Source organism: Lactuca sativa, chromosome 9, assembly GCF_002870075.4.
Source record: "Lactuca sativa cultivar Salinas chromosome 9, Lsat_Salinas_v11, whole genome shotgun sequence".
Classification (NCBI taxonomy): Eukaryota; Viridiplantae; Streptophyta; class Magnoliopsida; order Asterales; family Asteraceae; genus Lactuca; species Lactuca sativa.
In genome coordinates this window covers 203,091,624-203,102,461 of record NC_056631.2, presented here as the reverse complement: position 1 = coordinate 203,102,461, position 10,838 = coordinate 203,091,624, and the positions used below count along the sequence as shown (strand labels likewise).

At 39.5% G+C, this 10,838-nt stretch overlaps 1 non-coding gene across 1 annotated transcript; it reads left to right on the top strand.

Moving 5' to 3' along the window:
• Window positions 1-8,568: 8,568 nt before the first annotated feature.
• On the top strand, window positions 8,569-8,675 carry LOC111917130 (small nucleolar RNA R71). Its single transcript, XR_002858792.1, has one exon. It is a non-coding gene; the product is annotated as a small nucleolar RNA R71 (small nucleolar RNA).
• The last annotated feature ends 2,163 nt before the right edge of the window (window positions 8,676-10,838 follow it).

Genomic DNA, 10,838 nt, shown 5'->3' with positions numbered 1-10,838 from the left:
CAGCAGACCTCTCATTAGCTCGGTCCTGCTAAATACTCATACTCAAAGCAAACCACTGATAGAAGAAATCCCTAGGCTAAGGCATCATAAATCAGGCCACCCTAGTCCTAATATATGAATTACCTAGCCTATTCTCTGGCATGCTTTATATCTCATAAAATATCTCGTAACAAAAAATGAGGGTATTTTGGGAAATCACCGCTTGGGCTCTGGCTGATTGTACACACTGCTCCGGCTCGTCTTCTCTTTAGACTCTTTCTTATTTTTAGAGAAATTTTGTCTCTTTTTGAAAATCTCTCTCAAATCCTCAGTTTGAGTCTAAACACACCCGAGGATGCATCCAAATCCCTCAAACCAAGGTTCTGATACCAACTTGTAACAACGTAAATTTTCAAACAATTTTTTTCAATTTCAAAACACATTAAATTCTCATTCCACAATCTCAAAAAGACAAGTGTCTAAAATGTCAATCATTTCACAATGTAAAACACAATCCCATAATCATAGAACATCTCCAGCCGGTGTGTACAATTATGCCGGTGCCTTGCTGCGATCCTCGGAACTACCTGAAATACACAACACATAACACGGTAAGCATAAAGCTTAGTGAGTTCCCCAAAATAGCACATACAGCACCATAGCTACTCGAGGCTATAACTCAATAATACCCTCCGGTCAATGTGTTTCAGTGGGGCCTTCTGGTCCCACAACTCAGTTGTACCCACTAGTCCCTCAACTCAGCAACTCAATATAATACACAGTATGCATATCACAAAACAAATAGCAGGATATCTCTAAACATAGCACATACACATAAGACCCTCTGGTCACACATAAGTTACCACTCAAGGTAAGTATAGTGAGAAGACTCACCTCATAAGCTACCAAGTAAAAACCTTGTACTCGGAAATCTCGAACTTTACCCACTAGTCTAGCCTCCGCCTAACACATAATAATTATCCCTAATTAATATTGGCCCTAAAGAAGCTAGACTAACCCTTCTATATTCACAAAAGGGTAAAAGACCATTTTACCCCTCCATGGTCTCAATGTTTCTAACTGCCTTACTATCAAGACACGTAAGTCAATACAATTCTGCTGCCAAAGTTGACCTGACTCGCCGAGTCCACTCGTATCCTCTAAATTCTTCTAAGGGTCTCACATGGCTAGGCGAGGTAACCTCCCATCTCGACGGGTTATCATTGGGTCACGAATCGTGGGGCAACCCGATTCGACTCGTCAAGTCATCTCATAGACTCAGCGAGCTTACTCCGCTTAGATGTCTCATATGGACGTCTGAGGTCAGATCTGCAACTCAAACCTCTAGATCTAGCCTCCTAATACCCAAAAGTCACATAAATGTCTGATCTTGATGACCATGCATGACATCAATGCCCAAAATGTCATCACAAGCACCAAGAAAGGTCACAAGCATGTGGACCTGCCTCTAACTCGATAAAGCTCAAACCTCTGGACCTTGATGTCCACAAAAGTACTCACTAATTTTAATATTTATAACCTAACTAACTTAAACTAACTATGCACTTATAGGCAGTGTACCTAATCAGATTACAGTATAGCTTGGATAAGTCGGGTGTCGATCACAGCGAACGGTGTTACTAATTAATCTACTTACTATTAAATTAACCTAATTATTAGCAAGTTTAAAATGGGTTTTTATCTGATTTTACAAGATCAGATGAACTTAAATCAAATTCAATAAGTAAAAACACACTCTTGTTTAGTTTGAATCCACTTCTTCCTTATGGCTAGCTAATGATTACGGATTATTAAGTTGGTTTTTAGTTGTATTAGTAATTTAGTTCTAACTTTACCAATAGTTAACTAATTCATGTCAAACCATGTATGTTCACACATAATTAAACACATAACTAATTATGAATGTAAATATGCTATGTAAGATTTGTTATATAAACGCAATTATAGTCACAATACACGTTCTCTAGCACAACTAAGCTTATTTATTCTAATTACTAACTAAGATTGGTCAATCCTAGCTCTAACAATTCAATGTTCACTAAATCATTAGGTAAACAAGTTCATGCAGTTAATGGTCACTAAGCTACACAGAACATACAATCAAACAATTTAGAAAAACAAACATAAGCATGCTAGGTAATACCAATCAAACACAAGCAATTTTTACCAAATAAACTTAATCCATAAAAATTGAGCTATTCATAAGTTGGAAGCTTCATCTAGCTAAACAAGAGTAGCTAGATTCAGCTGCTCATCATAGCAACTAATAAACCAACACAAATTGAAGTAATAGAAAACATGTTCTTAATTAACTAAAATATAGACCTTTACTCTTTTTAGTGTTGAAAACCTTTTTCCAGAACCTTTCTTTCGCTCCAAATCGTCTTCTGCAACTCCTTCCTTCAGCCAAAAGTTCTCCTTCTTGTAATGATCAGGAACACTTAAATAGACTCCAAAATCCCGCGCCATGTCGTGGCTATCCAGGCCATGTCGTGGGCTCCAAGTTATCCGTACCGGGCAAGGATTCCTCCGAATCGTGATCTTTATCTTCTAGAATCCTCATGCCACATCGTGGCCGACTTTTCCACGTCGTGGATTTAGTAACTTTCGTGGATTTGTTCATCTCTTGTCTTCCAAGTCTCCCATGTTCTACATATTGTCACTTTTGGTCCCTCTCTTCGAAAACCCTTTTAATTGACTGAAAATAACAATTTAAAGTCATAAGTACCATTATTCTAAACATAGTATCAACTTATTAATAAAAATGTACTTAAATATTGCCTAAAAATAGGTATAAATATGGAAATATCAAAATACCCCACACTTAGGCTTTGCTTGCCCTCAAGCAAATTTAAACTTAACCCTTAGTTACTAACATCACATAGAACAATCCGACTCCAGCTCAGCCATTATGCCAAGACCTCAACGCATGCATTTGTGTCTAAAGTTTTCCTAAAGTACCCCCATACTTTAAATACTCACAATCTTTATAAACACTCTCCCACTTTTTCCAAACAATGCTCATTTTATGCAACCCTCCGAATCCATCCGCAGAAAACCACCTTATCCTCAAGGTATTTTCAGTTGAGCAACCTAAGCATACATAATCTAGAATTACAATCTATGATACCACTACGGAGCTCTTTTGGAATTCTTCACTTCTTTGACATTTGATCTTTGATTTTTTTGAATTCACCACCATATTTGATTTGATCTCTGGTATCTTCAACATTTTGCATTTCTTGGAATTTTGATCTTTTGATCTTCACTTTATTTGCTCCAAAATTCTTCAAACTTTTCTCGTAATTCTCTCCTTTTTTATTTTTACATGTACCTCACTTTTTTTCACTCAAAACCTACATGCTTAAGCAGAGGCGCTCAACCTCAACCTTTATTGGTTAATGATAATAATTTTCCAGGATACATTTCAGGTTTAGACTGCTAAACATATTGCATCCCTCAAACTAAGCGGGGTTATGTTTTTGTTCCATGATTTCACTAAAATAAGGCAGGCCACAAATGCACTATAACGTGTATTGGCTCAACTAAACATTTGAACTTTCATCGGATCATCCCACATAACACTAGCAATTATAATTCAAATTATTATTACTAGATTCAATTATTAAAAATTTCAATTTTCAAATTTTCAATTTTTACTATCAAATTCTATGATTATCTAGCAATTTACTTTTTCTACCCCTACCCCACACTTATTTCATACAATGCCCTCATTGTATGCATAAAAATAAATCAAAATTAAAGAAAAGGGAGAAAAAGGAACATACTCCCCTGGGATAGTGGCGTGAACTTCTCCAAAAGTGTGGAAATCGTGCATCCTGAATATGCACCTCCAAAAATAAAAACTCGGTGTAGAACTGGATGAATATGTAAATAAACCACGAACAAGACTCGAAACTTCAATTCTTCAAAGTGGATGCTAGTAAGTAGAAGAATGTGGGAAAGGGTGGACTGATACACGTCATGGCAAAGAGCACCACGTCGTGATATAAGATGAAAACGCGAACAGCAGGCTGCTTTTATTTCTTCAAATTCCATGAGCGCCACGACGTAGCGTAAGGAGCCCACGTCGTGGAAATTGGACATCACAAAAATGCCTTATTTCTTGATGCATCCTAGCAGCTTGACCAATGTCTAAATGGTTGAAGACGCTTCTTTGTAAATATACCTCCCAACTGTAACCTCGCTCCTACTAACGTACCCCACACTTATCTTGAATTATGGGTTCCAAATCACGACTCTAAGCTTCCTTGACTTGACTAGAGAAACACGACTCTAGAGTTAACCTTATATTCTCCTTAGAATTCCAGTGCCAATCTGAAAACCAGAACAACCCAAAAGAAATAAAAGAGTAACATCATAGTTCAAGAAAGTTTTACATTACAAACCAAACTCAAACATAAAAGAAAACACTACTTAAAAAAACAAAATAAAAAGAAAATCAATCATCATCTCCTTGGTCCTGCGCTCCACTTGGTCCTGCCCCATCATTCTGTGGACGCCAAAGCTCCTCCCATGTTGGAAAATAAGGATATTGTGGTGGCATAGAAGGTGGTCGGGTCACTCCCAAATGCGAATAAATACCCTCAGTAAGCTGAGTATGATAAATGGCGTGCGCTCGGAGGTTATCCAAATAAGTTCCCACCCGACTCTGAAAAGGGTCGGTGGGCACTCCTTGTATATGCTGTGAAGTAGCACGCTCTCTCTCGATCTCTCCTCTAGCTCACACATTCGGACGCCACGGTCTGGCTGGTGGTTGCTGCCCTGGCTACGCCTCCTCTTGCTCCTCATCTATCAGCGGTATAACAAAATGACCCCCGACATTCACCATCGCCCGCATAACTCCAAAGACTTGAATGGTCAAATCAGTGTCCAGGAATCGAGTAAGATTCCTTACAAAATCATGGGTCAAAATATGATATGACCTAGCAAGGCGAGTAACCAAATGCCCTCCCGTAATCGGACTCCCGGGCCTAGAATTAGCCGCTTTCTTCCCCATGAACCTCGCCAACATATACGGTAAATCACAGCAAACCCCCGAAGTAATAAGAGTCCACAGATAAAACAAATTCTGAATAGAGACTTTATTGTCATGATGCTTGTGATTTATAGAAAAAGTGATCAGGCGATGTAGAAATCGGAAAACAGGATTCCGAATTTGCAACTCACTCGAATCACGAGTATTATACTCATGGCTAGAAATGCCCCGCCAGAATTGAACATCCATAATACCGGGATTAAAATTCCAAACACATCCAAGTAGGAATGGTATGAAAAATGGAGATTGAGTCTCCACTTCGGTATAAAGCCCCATCCGCCAAGCGAATTCCCGAAGACTACACTCTCTATAAACACCACCCAAACGAAACACAAGTGCCCGGTTGTAAGTAAAATCAATGGTGCGTTCCTCGAAGCATACGGTAGAGAAATACTCCACCGATAACTCCCGGTATACGGGTTCTTGAATTGCAAACAAATTCCTCCACCCGTGACAAGTGAAAGAAAATTGATCCCCTTTGTATGTTTTCGTCCAATAGCGTTCCAACTCAGCAACCATTCCCACACCACCGAGCCATCCCCAATCGATAATTGGGGCTACCGCAAATTCCATATTATAAAACCATCCCAGCCGATTTTCATATGTAGTCAACAATGGTCGGGGAATGTTTTGAGGAAACTGATATAAAGGATGTATACTCGCCAAATCAATCGGGTTTTCCTCCTATGGAATAGCTCTTCGTGGTCCCATTTCTGCATACAAAATCAAACCAAAGCAGCAAACACCCAAAACACTAAATAAAATAAAATTGTTTGCCAGGAATCACGATGCGGCCAGGCTCGCCACGTCGTGGACCGCAGTCGCAACCTCTATATAGATCGGTTAGTTTGTATGCGATTTCTACCAAAAATAATGCTTGGCGTTTGTTCCTATGGATATTTAAGGGACATGCAACCTAGAATCAACAACTAGTTTCAACCAATTTCGTGAATCACATAAACCCTAACCATGAAAATTTAAAATTGTAAGATATAACTACAATTAATGGGTAGAACACATACCAAGTAGAGTTAAATGAGAAGAACTTGCAAGGAATTTGGAAGCAAATTAAGAAATTGGTTGTGGGGACCTTGTTCCCGTTCTTGCGGCAGTAGCAAATGGGGAATGGGGAGTGTGCGGTCAAAAGGTTTTAACGAAATGGTCCCCCCGTGACTTTTTAAAGGCCACGTCGTGGCTGGCTATGCCACGTCGTGGACTTTGAAATTGTCATCTGATCACGTGATTACACTTTTACCACGACGTGGCAAACGCCTAATCGCAAAATTTTGTCCAATCACACATTTTTACTATCTACTTTGCATTTCATTTATTAATTAAAGCTCCCCACAACTAATTCTTTCCTAAGTATCAGTTATTAGATGATGAGTTGATATCTTTCCTAATTAAAACTCAAAAATTAAAAGAAAAGAAAATGCAAACCAAACTCGGGTTGCCTCCTAAGAAGCGCTTCTTTTTCTTGGAGTCTTGAGCTGGACTCCGTGACTTCTACATTGAATCTTCTGAAGAGTCCACCACTAAAATCTTTTGTTCCTTGAATCGCCTCTTGTAAGCTTGAAGTCGCCTTTTATATGCCTTCTTTGAATTCTCTTTTTTAGCTTTGCCCTCTTCTTCAAGATTGCGTTTTGTGCCCTTGGGTTCTTCCTTGCACTCTATAGCATCCTCCTCTTCTTTCACCACCAGCTTTGTCATTCTTGAAGTGACCTCGTCTTCATCACTTGTCATCTCCTCATCCTCTTTGCTCACCCAAGAAGGCGGACTCTTGTAAGCTAGGACTTCAATCAAATATGGAACATATGCCCTCGGTTTTGTTCATTTGACTTGATGAACTGCCTTGATCTCTTCTTCCATAAGCTTTTCCAGTTCTTCTAGTTCATTGTCTTCATTAATTGTGAACACCTCTTCTTGAACATGATCCTCTTGAAAATCATCTTGTATTCCAAAAACTTCTTGTTCATCTCCAACCCTCAAAGTGAGCTTAGACTCACGTATATCAACAAGAGCTCCAGCAGTGTTAAGCAATGGACGGCCAAGGATAATTGGGACATCGGGATCTTCCTTCATATCCAACACTACAAAATCTATTGGTAAAATTTTCCAATTTTTACCAAAATATCCTCCACTATGCCCCAGGGTTGTGTCACTGAACGGTTCGCCATGTGAATCTTCATTTTTGTAGCCCTCATCTTCTGAATTTCCAATTTTTGATAAAATGAAAAGGCATCAAATTAATGCCAGCCCCAGAATCGGCTAAAGCATTAACCTTCATTTTATTACCAAAATCACACGGAAGAGTGAGGCGTCCAGGATCCCCCATCTTTTCTGGTGTCTCTCCCAACACGGCTTTTGAGGTGTGTTCACTTAGAACCACCTTAGACTGCTTCTTTAATTGCCTGCGAGTGTCTATCAAATCTTGCAGTAATTTCTGATTCTCGGGAGTTTTGGATAAGGACTCGACAAAGGGAGTATTAATCGGGATCCCCTTCACATGATTGACAAACTCTATATGCTCCTTCTCCAGTAGACTAAGTGCAGCTCGGGGTGGAAATGGAAACGGTGGCTGATAAACCGGAACGGGTTCAAAGACTTTTTGATCAGACATGCTCCACGTCATGGCCAGAGGAGTGCCACGTCATGGCGAAGCTGTTTCAGCAACCCTTTCACTTTCGAACTTTGACATCTTGGGTTTTGGATCGGGCTGCTGTGGTTCTTCTTCCAATGCCTCCAGGAACTCAGAGATTGCTTCTTCTTCAGTATCGATGGCCATTACATGAGATTGGGTCTTTATTTCAGGATTCTTCGGGGACAATTTTTCAAGAACCAGAGTGGCTATTTGACCAAATTGTACTTCAAGGTTATGGATGGAGGCTTGCTGATTCTTTATTAAAGTTTGTTGTTCCATAATAGCAGAATTAGTGGCATCATGTCTCTTCTCCAAAGCTTCCATAAACTTCATCAAAATGGTCTCTAGATCAGGTTTCTTCTCAGCTGGTGGCTGCTCCTTTTGATAAAAGTCTCGACCTGTCTTCCTATACTTCTCTTCTTTTTGCTTCTTATACTCTTCATATGGCAGCCACTCCTTCATCGGTTTCCTCCAGTCCTCATCAAACTTATCCCCACTAGAGTAGCACACTTGAGCTTTTCTATTCCCAAACTCATCTACATTGCAGTCCTTGGTCAAGTGTGGACCACTACATCTTTCGCAACCCACTCTTATGGCACGTATTGACTGGTCCATTTGTGTTATCCTTCGATCCAAATTATTCAGCATGGCCATTACAGCTGCCATTTCTTCAGTTTGGGCCCCTCCACCGCCTTTGATTCCATCTTGCCTAGGGTTGTGGTATTCGCAAGTGTGCTTCGCGAATTCTTCAATCAGCTCCTTGACCTCCCTTGGATTTTTCTTTGTCAAAGGTCCTTGAGAATCAAGGAGTTGACTTGTCATAACGTTGACCCCATCATAGAAGATTGACATCTCCTGTTGCACATTTAGATCATGCCGAGGGCAATTTCTGAGCAAGCCGTTGTACCGCTCCCATGCTTCGTATAATGATTCCCCGGGCTGTTGCTCAAAGTTGGCTATTTCCTTCTTGAGTTTGGCTATCTTGGATGGCGGGCAAAACTGGTCCAGGAATTGCTCACGCATTTGAGCCCAAGTGGTAATTGTACTCGGTGGAAGTGCTTTTAACGATTCCTTAGTAGCTCCTTTGAAAGTGATGGGAAGCATCCTAAGCAAGACTGTGTTTATGTTGACATTTGGGACATTGAAGTAATCCGCAATGTCGTTGACTTCATCTAGATGCTTAAAAGTATCCTCATGATCTTTCCCAAAAAATGGGATATCCTTCAGTGCAGTCAATATGTGCCCCTTCACCTCGAATGTGGCAGTGGCAGGTATTGCGGGCTGGACTAAACTGGGACCCATATCTTCTCGGATCCGCCTCTTGTAAGCTCCTATGGACACCTCTTCAATTGCTGTCATCTCGTTCCTTGGCTCGTTCTCGGGTTCGCTTTTGTGTACTTCAAATTCCGGCTCGGTATCGTATTCGGACTCGATTTGGACGGGTGTTTGATCCAAGTGTTCAAAACTGCTCTTGTGCCTCGCGGATGAACTTGACTCTCCTGTTTTCTTTCCCGACTTCCTTGAAAAAGCTGACTTCAATTCTTGTAAGGGCATCTTTTTCTTGTGAATTGCAGACTCGGGATCTTCAAGTGGTGGCACCAAGGGTGTGTTTGAGCCTCTGGTCATGAACTCCTGCAACTTGCTAAACTAAAAACATAAAACTAAACTAAAATAATAAAAACTAACTAACAACTAAAAATCTAGTGTTTGAGTTGTCCACGTCGTGGCAGGTATCCGGCCACGTCGTGGACTCTGTGACTGAAAGAAAACATTATACTTTTCTGAAAAATTAACTTTTTGTGGTTTTTACTCCACAAGAAGGATCGATTAATTGAATAAAAATAAATAAGCTAAAAACTAAGCCGTTCCCTGGCAACGGTGCCAAAAACTTGATGTGCACAAAAGTACTCACTAATTTTAATATTTATAACCTAACTAACTTAAACTAACTATGCACGTATAGGCAGTGTACCTAATCAGATTACAGTATAGCTTGGGTAAGTCGGGTGTCGATCACAGGGAACGGTGTTACTAATTAATCTACTTACTATTAAATTAACCTAATTATTAGCAAGTTTAAAAGGGGTTTTTATCTGATTTTACAAGATCAGATGAACTTAAATCAAATTCAATAAGTAAAAACACACTCTTGTTTAGTTTGAATCCACTTCTTCCTTATGGCTAGCTAATGAGTACGGATTATTAAGTTGGTTTTTAGTTGTATTAGTAATTTAGTTCTAACCTTACCAATAGTTAACTAATTCATGTCAAACCATGTATGTTCACACATAATTAAACACATAACTAATTATGAATGTAAATATGCTATGTAAGATTTGTTATATAAACGCAATTATAGTCACAATACACATTCTCTAGTACAACTAACCTTTTTTATTCTAATTACTAACTAAATTGGTCAATCCTAGCTCTAACAATTCAATGTTCACTAAATCATTAGGTAAGCAAGTTCATGCAGTTAATGGTCACTAAGCTACACAGAACATACAATCAAACAATTTAGAAAAACAAACATAAGCATGCTATGTAATACCAATCAAACACAAGCAATTTTTACCAACTAAACTCAATCCATAAAAATTGAGCTATTCATAAGTTGGAAGCTTCATCTAGCTATACAAGAGTAGCTAGATTCAGCTGCTCATCATAGCAACTAATAAACCAACACAAATTGAAGTAATAGAAAACATGATCTTAATTAACTAAAATATAGACCTTTACTCTTTTTGGTGTTGAAAACCATTTTCCAGAACCTTTCTTTCGCTCCAAATCGTCTTCTAGAACTCCTTCCTTCAGCCAAAAGTTCTCCCTCTCATAATGATCAGGAACACTTAAATAGACTCCAAAATCCCGCGCCACGCCGTGGCTATCCAGGCCACGTCGTGGGCTCCAAGTTATCCGTACCGGGCAAGGATTCCTCAGAATCGCGATCTTTATCTTCTAGAATCCTCATGCCACGTCATGGCCGAGTTTGCCATGTCGTGGATTTAGTAACTTTCGTGGATTTATTCATCTCTTGTCTTCGAAGTCTCCCATGTTCTACATATTGTCACTTTTGGTCCCTCTCTTCGAAAATCCTTTTAATTGACTGAAAATAACAATTTAAAGTCATAAGTA